Source organism: Ambystoma mexicanum, chromosome 3q (genome assembly GCF_040938575.1).
Source record: "Ambystoma mexicanum isolate Mex_15411 chromosome 3q, UKY_AmexF1_1, whole genome shotgun sequence".
NCBI classification, from domain to species: Eukaryota; Metazoa; Chordata; class Amphibia; order Caudata; family Ambystomatidae; genus Ambystoma; species Ambystoma mexicanum.
In genome coordinates this window covers 528,520,673-528,533,658 of record NC_090926.1, presented here as the reverse complement: position 1 = coordinate 528,533,658, position 12,986 = coordinate 528,520,673, and the positions used below count along the sequence as shown (strand labels likewise).

Sequence of the window (12,986 nt, the reverse complement as noted above, 5' to 3'; positions counted from 1 at the left end):
AAATTTAGGAGCATCTTTAATCCATAAAAGCATGTGGACATTTGGTGCTCCTCTGGCTTGGTATTCTTTTCTCCAAAAGAAGTGTTGCACTTCTCCAAGGGGAGGAACAGTTTTATTACAAATAAAGTGTAGCATAGCAATGAAGCGATGGTGAAAATATCTTGAAACATTAACATGATCCTGAGAACAAAGTTCTCCAGGTGTTAGTATATCTATGTTTGTTTTGTTTTCGTTTGATATGCCTAGGAAATCATGTAAATCTTCCCATGCATATTCTGCACAACTTAATGTAACAAACCAAGTGGGCGGGCCAAGGTTTCTGATCATACAACGTACATCTCCATGACGTCGAAACCAGTACTCTTTAGTACCACGCATATTTGCTAATAGATTTGTAAGATTGCTTGTTAAACCTCATCTTTTTGTTGAACTTTTTGTAATAATTGTGTAGCTGTCATATTTTGAAAGTGTGATCCTGATTTTAATATGTGTGCAACTCCATAACATAAAGTTGTTAGTTCACTTTCAAAGAGTAGGTGGAATATGTATACCACATTTTGTCGAAATCTGGGTTCTTCAGAATACATTCGTAATGAGCGATATTCTGATGTTGATATTTGAATAGGTCTATCATCGTATCTTCCTCCTTTGCCAGTCGGAAAGAGTAGAGGAAAAGCATGTGCTTCTATACTTTTTTCCAGTATGCTGATTGGTGATCCTTTTGTTTGACACATTTGGGATGTTTCCAGTGCATCTTCTATGGTGTCATTAGAGTGCAATGGATGAATTGTATAATGGTCTAAAGTGTTTGATATTGTAGCAGGATCTAGGAGCTCAAATTGACCAGCTTCTTGTGTCTCTTGAATTATTTCTGTTGTATCTTTCAAGTTTTCTTCAATATTAATTTCTTCGTAATATTCATTATTCTCTTTAAGATATTGCAGGGCTTCTCTCTAACGTTATTTGTGATAGCACGTGAAGGAGTTTGGTTGTTGTCTAGTTTTGTATTGCAGTAACTGCAAAGTATTATGGGGTCAGGTATTTCGTATTTGTTTTCTGCTATAAGGTAGAGAGCTAATTCAATCCATTTAGATTCTTCATTGTCTTCTATTTTGTATGATAGGTCTACAGTTTTTGTGTTACTTTTATAAAAAGTTCTGCGGCAACATACACACACGTGGTTTGGTACTTCAGCTGAAGTACTTTCAAATGTTAGTATTTCTTTTTTATATGTGTGTAGTGAAAGGTTGACATGTGCAGAATTGTTACGAAGTTGGTTTACAGTTAATTCATCTTGTAAGTGGGTTTCACTCCCAAAATATTTTGTCTGGATATAGTCGATTTCTTTTAGTAGTTCTTTTGATGTACCATGTAGAAGAATGTTATTTAAATTGGCTAGTGCTAAAGCAGGACTTTTAGCATAGTACAGTTTATAAACTAGATTTCTTATACTTGCATGATGTGTTGATATCCTTTTGATATCATGGAAGGTTGTTTTGCAAGTAGATCCTGCAATGCAGGCCAATGAATGTCCTTGTAGTCCTGTGTACTTGCGTACTGGACAAGCATCCATATTTTGCAGTAGTTTAATTTTTATTTTGTCTTTGCTTTTCACATATTGATTGAGGAATTGGCGTAAAGACTTGAAAATATTTTTGGGAATGTTACACATTGACGTGCATGGCCATTTGTACACTAGATGTTCTGATTCAGTTGAATGGAGGGGTAAATCTACGTTTTCAGGGCATATTTTTGTAAGGACTACTTCTTGTTCCATTATGGTATTATTAACTTGTTCATAACAACGACCACTGCTATGTATGGCAATTGTATTTGTTTGCTTTTGTTTGTACGCTTCTTCATTAAAGTATGGTTCTGTGCTTGTAGTGTGACTCCATTCACTCCACAGATATTTAAGAAGTTATTTCCGTTGACATTTCGTTTATTGAGAAGTCTTTTTTGTAATTTAGTTATTAGTTTTGTTAGTTGTTTTATTCTGTATTTTTTTCTGAAAAGTAAATGCAAATGTGATGTCATCAGTGATGTCATCAATGACATTTGTGATGTCATCTTTGATGTCCTGGGTGTTAGTGTTAGCAGTGCACGGTGGCGCGAGTTATGGTTGCTTATCTTACCATAACTGCCGGATTTCAGGGGTTTTTCGGTTTTACTTTGAACCATAACGTCCCTTTAACAAAGTTTTTTTTACTGAATTTGATAGGTTTTTAGTAGCACAACCTAACCATACCGTCCCTTTTAACAAAGTTTTTTCATCGAATTTCATAAGTTTTTAGTAGCGCAACTTAACCATAACGTCTCTTTAACAAAGTTTTTTTACTGAATATATATAGGAACAGAGGTGGAGGAAGAGGGAGAGGAAAGGAACAGAAATTGTCAAAAGGAAAAAAACCCGCCAAGGCCGTCGTGGGAAGCGGCTCAGATGTACATCAACAAGGCAGGCTGACGCGCTCTTGAAGGATAGACTGGTTTCCAGTTATTTGTCTCCTGCCCAGAAAAATTCCACTAGGACCAATTGGCTATCCACCTTACCTAAGGGTTTTACCAAGTGTCAAAAGTGTAAAGCCTGCCCTCATGCCACTAATTGTAAATCTTTTGTACATCCAATCACTGGTATGGAATTCAGGTTAAAATATTTTATCAATTGTGAGACTCCATTTGTAGTGTATGTCTTAACATGCCCCTGCCGGAAATGGTACGTGGGATCCACAACATGTGTACTTAAGCTCCGTATTTTACAGCATCTCAGAGCGATTAAGAACTTTGATCCTACGTATCCTATGGCCAAACATTTCAGGCAGGAACACGACAGTGATGTTCATTTGCTTGCATTTTTTGCTGTGGCTCATGTACCAATTGATCCAAAGGGAGGTGATCGCACTCTGAAATTGAAACAATTGGAAACTAGGTTTATCCTGGACTTTGACACTAAGTATCCCAATGGCCATAATGTGGATGAGGAGCTACACACTTTTGTGGGAACGTAATTATTCTGTTTTTTTATGCGCCTACACACACCTCTCCTTTTCTCTTGCTCTGTGTTATGTGATCCTGGTCCCTCGCCGCCATATACTGCTTTTCCCATTTTGTTTACTTGGATTTTGGCCCTGGCCTGGAATTGGTTGATTTATTTAATTTGCATTTTTTCAAGTTTTCCAACTTTTTTAATTGTTCAGTTGGTCTATGTTGGCTGTCCTGCCCTTTTCTGATGTCTAGGGGGTCTGAATGTTGGGAGTACACGATTGTATCTGTACTCTGCAATTCTGGGTGTTTTTGACATTGCTTTTTTCATTGTAATTTGCCTTTATTTTTCCCACAAGCTTTAAAACTGCATTTTGCACCTACATTTTATGATTACCAACTTTCTGCCTATTTAATGCTGCTAGAGTCATAAGTTTACAATCTAATGCACTTGCACTTTACATTGCAGCCTGTAACATGTTTTTATCTTAAACGTCGTACATATTGACTGTTCCCAATCTGTCAACAAGTGTTCATATTAGACAGCATTTTTTGTCCCAGCTGTGTTTTCTCTATGTATTATTATCATATAGCCTTGGTGAGCTAGACATGCACTTGCATTTTAAATATATATATTTTTATATATATTTTTTTAGCGATTCCATACATATATTTTTTCATAAGCTTACATAGGAATGCACTTGCACTTTATGTCACAGCAGTGGACTGCCAATTTATGCTTATTGTTGCTAATTTATGCTAATCTGCGCTAATGTGTGCTTTGAGTGAAATTTGTTTACATCCATCTCGCTGCATGTCCTTTTACTATATATCTACATGTTTGGTGCTGATTTTTAATGTGCTATTGATTCTACTTCTATTTTTAACCTGTTCTTTTTATGGTTAATGCAGTTTTCTGCTACACTCTAAAATGGCCGCCATGTTATTGCGCCAAACTGTTAGCTTGTGTTGGTAGGCAACATGGAAGAAGGACCCATTGTTAATATTTACTCTCATTGTTTTCATGTCTCCCTAACGTGATCAAGCGCTCGGAGAAGCGCGAAACGCGTCGTTAAGGACACTGCCCTGGCGTTCTGTTTTGTTTGCTGTGTGTCTTTTGCCTACTATTTTTAACCATCTATTAAAACTCGTTTTTCTGGCACTTGGATTCGAGTTTGCCACTTTTTTTTACTGGGACCTGTAGACCTCATGCTTGGAGTGCGGTTTTTTCCTTCCTCCATGTCTTAATGATATATATATATATATGTATATATATATATATATATATTTATATATATTCCAAGCTGAAACATAGGTGAGGAACACATAATACAGCAGGCAGTTAGTCAAACTGTCAACACTAAGATAAACACACATGCCGTACTAGACAGAGGCAGGAAATTACACAGAGAATAGCCGTGGACATTTACAGACATAGCACTGAGATAATAAAGAGTTGTTATTTAATTGCATTTATAAGTGGCCCACTGATCTCTCTATCCTCATTTTAAAACTCCATATTTCTTCACACTTGGTCAGTACAAGGTTGAGTACATCCTATTCCAACCAATGTGAACCCGCATTACCTCAGTCTAGTGCTAGCCTATCAATAGTAAGAGAAGTGATGTAAGCTAATAAGTGGGTTAACCAGTAGATAAGGACCCTCCAATCCAGATTGTTGCACCTATAGGATGTATATGTACCCTAGGGGTACAGTCAATGAATGTTAGAGAGTTTTGTAGCTTGATTGCCATAGAGACATCATCAGTGAAAAGTTGTGTCTTCAAAAATTATTGTCCAGCCGTGGAGCATGCAGAGAAAATTTGAGTGTGATTGTGCCTGTGGATCTTGTATTTACCCCCCAACATTTTGTGTACTCTTAATAAAGTACTGGGATTACCTAGCACTTAACATTCCATCCTCTGGTGCCTCTTTTATTGGCAGTTGGCCGGTAGTGGTGCTAAATTACTTTTGTCTGAGCCCAGATTACAATCATTTTCTTCAGAAGTATCCAACAACATATTTAATGGTGATTGCCTTTTCTAATCATTTCATGGGGAATCCATTAAGTTGATGGAATATGCCACATAGAGAAAAAACAGAACCTTTTCGGAAAGTGCATACTTATGCAATTCATAGTTGTACAAAGAACTAACTCTTGCATACTTTTTCACATAATGAATTAAACAATATTTCACCTCTGGAAGCTAGTTGATAATACATTGGGCCTAATTACGAGTTTGGCAGTTTTTCGGCAGTAAATCAGTCAAATTTCGCCGAATGAATTGGCGTTACCTCCACTTGCTCTGGCGGAATTACAAGTGGCGGTGGAAGAGTTAATTCCCATTTGTATATACTCTATGGGGCATTTTTGGTCGAATTACCACCAATTGAATTACTGCTGCAGTAATTCTACCATTTTTTGGGATTTTCGGTGATAAGTGGGAGGATTTACCACCAGCATGATGTTCAAAGTTGCCCTAGATGTTTACCAGAGAAGAAGAGTTGCGAACATACCTGACTGGAAAAACAAAGTGTACTTGAACAGAGAGGAGTAAACACTATCACTGCTAGCTAGTGAGTGATTTTCTAATGCAGTTGTCAAAAGTGGTTACAATTTAAACATGGTCTCATAAAAGTACAAACACTGCCACTTACACAATTAAGGTAAAATTAGGAACCGTGGGTTGAAGACTATGATGCAGATTCTTTTGAAGAAGATTTGTCAAACAGTTCATCATCATCTATCCAGCTCTCAAATTCCCTGCATTCATTGGAAATCAATAACAGAAGCAACTGGAATGGCAGCCCAAACAAGTTGCAGGCTTTTTAAAATGTCTTCTTTCTCCATTTGCCATGAATTCCAAAGACTTACAAATTAATGCTAATATGGGGTCTACACTCAAGGATTTCACTAACAGGTGCACTAAATACGTCATCTATAAAATAATCTCTGTCTGTAAGAAGATCTCCTTGAGAAGAAGGATATGCGAGCGCGAGCATATCAACCTAATGGGCAGCCAGGATCAATGACCACCACTAGCAACACATTAGCAACCACACCACCAACACGAGAACAACAAATATGTTAGATTGGTTGGCCTACAGACTATTCTCTGTGATAAACGAGGCAGTGACAGGGAATTCAGGCTCAGACAATTGGAGTCTAAATACATCTTTATGTACCCTATAGACATAAGGGGTTAAACACTGAACACGAGAATGTTTTTCAATGATAAGAACAATCCTGGCAGAAAAGGCATTCTGTAGGTAATTTCTTATAACTAAAACATGTATATTAAAGAAGTATCAATGATGTTGTCTTTAGTTGCTTAATAACATGTTCTTAAATTTGTACAGGGAATTGGAAGGCTCATTGATTATTCCTTGTATGGTCATGATACGACCTCCTGAGCCAGAAAGGACTAGCCTGCATACCTACAGCTTACTCTTAATTCCCCTTATCCAGTCAATTCCATTCTAGTTGCAGTGTTTTAGATATCAAATTGTATGCACGTGTTCTGTACCTAATAGGATCTTGACACACAACTGGAGTCTAGTACAATATGATTAGATTACACTAGTAAGGCACACACAGTTAAAAAAATGTATTCTAAAAAAGAAATATTCCAAAATTGTGACATCAAAACAGAGCAACAGAATTTCTGCATATGGATAATCAAAATAGATTCACAATTTGTAACAATTCTCAGTGCATAAATGATGAGCTACAGACCAATACATAGCACATATCAAAGAATGCCGACACTGTGTTTGTTTTTTCTTGTTCGGAAAGATGTTAGTTCTAGAGTGCAGTCATTAAATGGAATATTAAACAGAGGATTCCGAACTTTCATCATGACTCGCAATGATTGTAGGCATAAGAGTTGGGTAGAAAGGGTGGGTGAGTTGCCAATCAAACGGTTAATCTAAAAACAATATAAAACAGAACAGCAGATGAGTGTATGTGCCACCATATTAGGGTAGGCCCTTAATGTAGGTGCAAGGAAAGGGGTGTCAACGTACCACTAGTTAATAGTGAGCACCTTTGAGATGGACAGGACAATGACAAGAAGATGGCGCTGTGTGTTCAAGCAGATCTATTTTCAAACCTGCAAAGTCAGGTAAGTGTAGTGTAAGTCGGGGGTTAATAGATAATACGCATTACCAGGATGGGGAGTGCTGGATGGCAGAGATCTGCTCACACCGTTGGTGATGTGGCAATTACAAGCCGTATTTGGACAGCGTGGTTCAAAAAAGGAACTGCGCAAGGGACACCGTCATTGACTGATGTCTGTTCTAAGAGTGCGCTGTGAAATGCACATGCGTAAACGGCCAAAAAAGCTTACCATAGTGATGTGATCAACACGGAAGAGAGGACGTGTCTCTGGGCTGCAAAGGCGTAGTGGGGCCTCAACTAGGTTCAATAAGCGTGCGATTACTAAGGCAACGGACACCAGGCTGTAAGACACTAAGATAGTGAAAGCAAGTGTTGTTAAAGGCAGTGCAAAAAGGAATGTTTTGAAGAAGTTGCAGTCATTATTACTGTGTACAGAAGTGTGATCAAGAACATGGTCAAATGGTTCTGGTATCTAAATGGAAAAAGGCAGTGACTCAATAAAGTTGCTAGTCGTTGGGTGTGTATTGCACAGTGTGTGTTGTGTTATTATATGCCAGACACTGCATGCAAGATATCAGGGGGTTGGTGAATGGCCAACGTATTAGTCGCATTTGTTAACAATGTATGCCATGACAGGCCGATCAGACAGTTGGAATTATTATTGCCATAAATCTAGTACATTACATTGCTGCACAAAAAATGCCAGCTGCATTTTGCAAAACAGACAGATCAATGTGAAGAATGATAACAGAAAGTCTTTACAAACCATCTAATTGCTAGTGTATATATAGCATGGATAGGTGGCTATGTTGATCAGTCAGGTTTTGTAAAAAAAAAACCTTCAGGAGGAATAAACATCAGAGAGGTTCTACATGTAAAACAATTCATGAATGGCGCATTCTAAACATGTGGAATACATTACGTACATGTGGATCAAAACATGTTGAGATACCAGATAGGTTTGGGGGTGACCGAGAAAAACTGGCTGGATTATCTACACTGACACAAATTAAGATGGTCAAAACAAGTATTGGTGCATGTTGGCTTGCATTAGAGGAATGTCTATGCCTGGTTAATGAAATAACAGACTCCATTCAGTGGCCACATTTAGACCTTTCTTGACAGAGTCAAGGTGGTATATCCATTTTTGCTCCAGTTCCTTTAGTTGTAGGTCACGGTCTCCACCTCGAAAGGATTCTTCACTGTTTATATCATGAACAAGATAAAATCGGCGTGTTTATGTTTGAGAGCCTTAAATTGTGCTACCATTTGGTTTATCTTCAATGGTGTTTTTCAGGCACGAGCAGTGTTAGCAAATACGCTGGAGGATTTCTCGTTTGCATTTGCCTATGTAGATGAGTTCGCAAGGGCATTTTATCCCATACCCCGACCACTTAGTTTTGCAATGGGTGAAACTGCGGTAGTGCCAGCTGGTGCCGTATAGGTCACTTTCTTTTAGTGGTAAGAGAACACACGGAAAAAGATGCACATTTAACGTGTCTGATAACTGGGGGCAGGTACCAAAAGGTGGTTTGAGAATTCGGTGTGGGTTTGGGTTCTTCGTATGTATGACAGACGCTCATGCAAGTTCCTAGATCTTTTGAAGGCAAATCACAGTTTTTCAGGTCTAAATGATTTGTTGTGTAGGATGTTTCAATGTTTGAGTACAGTCTTTCTCACTTAGTTGCTCATCGGTGTGAAAGTGGTGACACATGTAATTTTAGCCGTCTTTTCTTCTCTGGGTCTAGGAATCAGGAATTAGTCTCTGTTAGCATGCCTCGTTCTCTTACGGGCCCTTCGGATGATGTGGGCAGGGTAGCCACGTTCTTTGAGATGAGTGGTGAGGTCTTTGCTCTTACGGTCAAAAACTGGCAATGTAGAGCAGTTGCGTCTAAGGAGAAGAAATTGCTTGTATGGTAAATTATCTTTAAGACTCTCCGGGTGGAAACTCAAGAAAATTAGCAGAGTATTCTTAGATGTAGGTTTGCGGTATAAAGTGGTACCTAAATCATTGTCTACTGTTTTATAGATTTCAAGGTCTAGGAAAGGAATATGGGTCTTGTTGGAATGGATAGTTAACTTGATGGAGGTGTTGCACAAATTCAGCCAGTTCAAAAAATCAATCAGTTGCTTCTCAGATCCTCTCCAAATTAAAAAGACATCATCAATGTAATGATACCAGTCCACAATATTGTGTCGAAAGGGGTTGTTGTCACTGTAGAAATTGGTCACTTCAAAGAAATCCATATAAAGATTGGCAATATCAGGTGCAAATGTAGCACCCATGTTTGTTCCATGGCCTTGTTTAAAGAAGGTTTTTTTTATATATAAAGACATATTCAGTTAGTGCTAGTCTTGTACATTCAAGTAGGAACTCAGTGGGAACTTGAGTAGATGTTCTTTTGTTGAGCTAGAACTTTAAAATGTCCAAGCATTCATTTTGAGGGATACTGGTATAAAGCGATTCGACATCTAATGTGACAAGTATATCAATCTGTTCCGCTGACTAATTCTTCAAGATTGTGATCATAGATGTGGTGTCTTGTATAAAGGATTTCATTTTTCCAACAAAAGGGCGTAGAAAACAATCAACATAAATGGATAGAGGCTCGAATATGGAATGTATTCCTGAGACAATGGGTGTGCCGGGTGGTGTGGTTTCGTCCTTATGAATTTTAGGTGATAGACAGACTGCTGGGATGTTAGGATGTTTTTTGATAAGGAATGCTTTCTCATCATCATCAATCCAGCCTTCAATATGGGCGTGGGTCATCAGGCTGTCTATCTTGATGGAGTGTCTGGTGGTAGGGTTGACATCAATCATTTTGTAAAAATGATGCCTCCACATTTATCTGCAGGTTTGATCAGAAATTGATGTTCGGCCTCAAGTATCTTGAGTGCAGCGCTTTGCGATTCAGTTAGATTGTCTGAGAAGTATGTATTCTTGCTGAACAGATTGGTCACATCATTCAGGATCTTGTTTTTGATTGCCAAGATTTCTGGGCATGTCATGGAAGCCAAGGGGGTGAAGCTGGATGGTGGTTTGAGACCAGTGGAAGGAGGGTGCTCTTTTGCAGCTCAGTCATGAAAAAGTATTTGTAGCGCACAGTTTGAAAGAATTTTCTGAGTTCTACCTCTGTGGTGAATCGGCCAGCATTTGTTCTGGGTATGAAGCTCAGTCCTTTGTGGAGTACTTCTGTTTAATCTTTGGTTAGGATGTGGTTGCTAAGATTAAAAATGGGGATTACCACATTTGTGGTGGAGGGACCCATGGGTGGGTCTGCATTCCGTAAGGTCCCGGTGTTCTGGTTTTCCCTCATCTCCCTCTCCCTTGAAAAAATTGTTGTTGTTGTCCACTTGAGGTAGATGGCCCGGAGTTAGCTGCATCTGAGTCACTGCTGTTTGAACTGTTTGAGAAGGTTAAGAATGTCCATCTGGGACAGCATTGGTTGGATGCGTCAGATGTTTAGTTCATATTCAACTGTTGATAAAAGCCATCGACTAGATAAGGGTAGGGTACCTTAAACGCAATGTCTGGCATTGTAGGGTATTTTGTGGAGATTTGGGGCCTGACGGTATTTTATTACCGCCGAAAAATAACTTAGCAATAATCACTCTTTGTATTCAGATTTGGCCATGTGCAACAATAATACAATGGATATGCATTATTTCAGCACCCAGACCTGCATATTTGGTATACGTGGTTGGTGGTATTTTGGTGAGCATACTTCCCTTGTTTTATTTGTGGCCCCAATGTCCAGAATCCCTTATCTTTGCTTAGATTTTTCGTGTGATCACTAGAGAGACCTCAGACCTGCATTCTAGGAATACCACATTTCCAGTGATAGTGTTGGTGTGCCACCATGGGCGAACTCACTGACTTATTTACGACAGAGAGCTATATGTGGTAGTCTTGTGGTAATTTCCACTACCTTATATACGGTAGGGAGCTATGTTCAGAGAGTCTCTCTTCCCGTTGGCTCATGTACCTCCAACAAGTTATGCTACAGTCGCTCACAATTATTCATACTGATTCTGACATGCACACATCTGTCTTAAAATGACCATTGCACTGTTTAAAATCTCCCCACATCATTGGCATTGTAATGGTAAATAGAAAATAAACCACCCGTCTGTTTTCAAATATTTTCTGTATTATAAAAGTTGCATTTAGACATGATCTCATTCTTTACAGAAATAAATAAAATGGTACAGTAAAAGCATTTTCTATGTCACACTGCAAAGAGCGTGGCGGAGAACAGAACTCAAATTGCAACATTGGTATTTGATTAAGACACGCACAGGAATCCTACACTGACTGCATATTTTCGTGCACACACCCGGCTCCCACGCTTAGGTAATTACCTTATCTGAGTGTTCTTCAGTTGTTCTCTTTGTGAATGTGGCTCTCTTGGATTAACTCCAGCAAAAAGGAACGCTTGCCTTCTCAAGCCGGGGTCATTGCCTGGAATTCTCAGCTTTTTCAGATAGGAATGCCTCAGCCAGTGGAAAGGTTTTTCTTTCAGCTCTCCCCAGTCTCGACTGCAGCAGGACACCGGAATCTGCATTCAGTCAGGACCCCACAGCCAGGTCTTCTCCCCAGTAGTGCAGAAAGATGTCTGCCTGTCTTTTTCCCTGATACTGCCCACTAAAACTTTCCTCTCAGCCCTCTGTATGACGTGTCCCAATGAAATCCATCATCTCTCATCCTCCTACTCTTCAACAATAGCTTCGCTTATACATTTGCAATTGTTGCAAATCTGACTTCCTCCTTCCTGCAGTTACTGTGCACAAAAACACGGAGAATCAGGCAGAGAAGAGAAGAGAAAAATCTGCACACACATTTAAATGGTTTTCAGAGTATGCCTAATTCTGCAGTGGAGAACACATTTTATTAGTGGGTTATATTAAAATAAGGTTTTATTAGTCAGGTTAATGGTTAATAGGTTAGCTGTTAATTTTCAAATGTGTCTCTAGCAATATAGGCATTTCAGGTGAAAAATAGTGTGCATTTTTAAATGAACACGTGTGCTTTTAACTGTAAAAATAGATTTGCATCTTATATGTTAAAATCGTTTTTGACTGAATAGTCTGTCTTTCCTTGTTATACTGCTAACCCATATAGCAATGCACCGCACCCTTGTGGTGGTGGTGCTGCAAAAAAAAAATGTTGCTACTTGTGCAGTATTGCTGTACTCTGTACTGTAACACGCCAAATATCCTTACATATACCCTCCTTTTGTTTTTAGAACCTGGCTATAATCCAAGCCAATTCCTAAAAACAACTTGTTCTATTTTTTTTTACAATATAGCAATCCAACAAAATGAATATTCATGTGCATCAATGAAAATTTGCAATCAACATTTCATCTGAGTCCATCAGTTCATAAAATGTTCCACATTTGCCTTCTCAGTGGAAGTGGCATTACTTTAAGTTTAAATTTTCCAATTCAATTAAAAACAATGAAATAAAACAACTAACTAAAACAAATAAGTAATATAACAAGTTAAAATAAATAATTAAAATAATAAATACGTGGAACTTCATATGCCGGAACTTTTGTTTTGTCTCTTTTGGTATGTCCCGACCAGCGATGTTATTCGGTTCATTCGAGTACTCTTTCATCTTGGCAATCTTGAATCCACAGTAGTCATCTCTTTTGGCATTCCGGTTATTTTGTCTTCACCTCCACCTGGAGGCAGGCATCTTTTGGTCTTCATCCAGGGGACTCCAGGACTCCATCGTCTCCCGTGGCCTCTGATCCCGGAACCTCCGACCAAATAATGTTAATTGTCTAAATCAAGATAGAAAATAAACAGATTAAGTACATAGCACAATACTAATTTCCACCTTTTGCCAAAAATAAAACATGCTTGGTAAAAATAT

At 38.6% G+C, this 12,986-nt stretch overlaps 1 protein-coding gene across 5 annotated transcripts in view; it reads right to left on the bottom strand.

The window, feature by feature from the left end:
• TENM2 (teneurin transmembrane protein 2) overlaps positions 1–12,986 on the bottom strand; it is a 3,863,575-nt gene that overhangs the window by 3,405,258 nt on the left and 445,331 nt on the right. Inside the window, exon 3 of one of the 5 annotated variants that reach the window (XM_069654289.1) lies at positions 7,329–7,450. The exons of the other annotated variants lie outside the window; for them this stretch is intronic. The gene's annotated coding sequence lies outside the window, so the exon portion shown is untranslated. The remainder of the gene's footprint in view (positions 1–7,328; positions 7,451–12,986) is intronic. 5 annotated transcript variants of the gene reach the window in all.